Below are 2,788 nucleotides of genomic sequence, written 5' to 3' on the forward strand. Positions count from 1 at the left end.
ATATATATATATATATATATATATATATATATATATATATATATATATATTATTTATGTATTATATATGTATAATGAATGTATAATCCATGTATATGGCTAGAAAAAGTAAACAATGAATATGACCGACTATTTGTTTAAAGATCCCAAAAATATTTTACGATTGGATCCTGTGATGTTCAAATTCAGAAGCCTAAATTTGTTTTGACATTTTAGGAGTAGATTTCACAAAGCGGAATTTTCAAAAATCGCTATTGTTTAGTGGCTATTAACTTCCTATAGCTACCATATACATAATTACTTCTCATAGCTACTATTCAGTTATTATGGTAGTGTATTCGTTGATTTGCGTTGTTGTATTCATGAATACAGCAGCAAAAGCACCTAAAATCAGGGAATTCTAGCTGTACGCGCATGTATTCACATGTATTAGCGCCATGAATTCATGAATACAGAAACGGCAATCACCTTAAAAATATGTATGCCCAGCTGTCAAATAATAAAAATAATATCATTTAGCGTGATACACTCCTAATATTACTCAACAAAATCAATTCTAACATGCCTCATTATCAACCCAATTAATTAGAATAATTTTTTAGTTGTATATAACTGTTGCATTTAACTTTTGTATTTAGTGTGTTTCAATCTTTTTTTTACTGTTGCATTCATTAGATTAAATGTTTGTATTTATTGTATTCGCTATTTTATATTCAGTATATTCAAATGTATTTGTATTAATAGTATTTTAGTTATTCCTAATACATGTTATTACTGACGTGTTCAGTATATTTTATTGATTGTATTCACTATATTTTTATTTGTATTCAGTATATTTTAATGTATTTTCACTGTATTTTAAAATTAAATGTATTCGCTGCTTATATTCTGTTTTGTTTTAATGTTTGTATTCAGTGTACTTCAATGTTTATATCATGTATTATGCATGAATACATATGTATCAGCTGTATTGAGAAATACAAACCTTCGAAATACACAAATACATGCTAAAAAATAATTTATTTATGCAAAAAATACAATGTCTTTGAGTACATAATACAATGTATTTGTATCATTGTATATGACTAAACAACAAAGAAGAGAAGAAAGTTCGTCGGAGATGGCGTTTTTCGGCCAAGCAAAATATTGTATACATTGTATTAAAACTAAAAATGGAGACGAACAAAAATCTCGGCCCTCGAATCTTTTCCGGCGAAAAAAAATATTGCAGTATGTAAGTGAATCCATTGCGATATCTGATGTAGAAGAAAGCCGCTGTCTCTTTCTTTCTAATATTGCAGTACCAATCCATTAGATAGATAGATAGATAGAGAGAGAGAGAGAGAGAGAGAGAGGGAGGGAGAGAGAGAGAGAGAGAAGAAAAATTCGGAGAGAGTATCGTGTGTTAATTGAAAGAAAGAGAGAAGAAAATCATAAGTAGCGTATTTCATGCCTCAATTGTAGCATATACCATAAATACCTATTTTGCTATAAAATATAAAAGGTAACTATAGAAAATAATATTTTAAAATAATTTTGATTTATAATAAATAGGGTGTATACCTTTGCTACAGGAGGTAAAATTTCCTTTCACAAACTCCTTTTCGGTACTCCATTTTCAAGGTTATTTAATTTCTTTTTCTTCAGCCTATAGAGTCCGACTGAACCACCACCACAAAATCTAATACAAAAGCTGGAGAATTGAAGAAAAAAGGAAGAAATTCTACTACTAAGCTAAGAAACAACAACAACAACAACAAAAAACCTATTGTAATTTCATTAGTGGGGTCTGGGGAGGGTAGTGTATACGCAGACCTTACCCCTACCTTATGAAGATGGAGAGGCTGTTTCCGGTAAACCCCGACTCAAGGAACAATGAATTAAAACAACAAACAATAGCGACAACAAGGTGATAGACTAATGAAAACGAATAACACAATATGTACTCAGGTGCGGACCCACGTGGAGTCAAGAGGGTTCATATGAACCGGCTCGTCAAAAAATAAAATACTATATATATATATATATATATATATATATTCTCTTTCTCCGAAGATATTCCGTTATAAAACATATTTTGAACCCACATAGTTCAAGGAAAGTGTCCAGCCTAATGGTGAAGCGGGTTCAAAGTTGTAGAAGGGTTTGAGTTCGAAACCAATCAGCAACATAATGTGCACTACTCTTTTCCTATTTAGATACAACGACACAAATCCTTTTTTTCTCTATTTTTAGACTAGGAAGACTTTTTACGTATACACAATTAGAGAAAGAGAACTACACCATTTTACTTCTTTGCCTTAATTAGTTTGTGGTTAGATTTTTATTACTAATCTAGAATTATTACTTTTTTTTATAATAATTTTTTGACTTTCAATAAATAAATTGACTGCCTTCTTTGTTAATTAGTTTAGTTGAGCCATTAAAATTCGATTTCATCTACTTTTTTTCTCAAATTTCCATCAATTTGTGTTTACATATTATTTTTAGTGACTTAAACTGCTCTTTGCCAATTGATCTAAGTTTTAATTTAGTTACAAGGAAAGTATCATGATGTTATTTAAATTTTAGTTTAGTCTTATTCTTGTTTGTGATGCTTTAAGTTTAAATATATTTATTAAATTATTGTTCTAATTTGAATTTTTAATTTGATAATCAAATTTTAAAATTTGATGAAGAGATTTTACTCTTTAGTATCTACCAAGTTGCCATAATCAAGTTCATACTCTCAAATTTCTCCTCTCGTGGAAGAAATTGTGAACCAATTAAAATAACAACCTCATTCCTCA

The sequence above is a fragment of the Nicotiana attenuata genome, unplaced genomic scaffold (genome assembly GCF_001879085.1).
Source record: "Nicotiana attenuata strain UT unplaced genomic scaffold, NIATTr2, whole genome shotgun sequence".
Classification (NCBI taxonomy): domain Eukaryota; kingdom Viridiplantae; phylum Streptophyta; class Magnoliopsida; order Solanales; family Solanaceae; genus Nicotiana; species Nicotiana attenuata.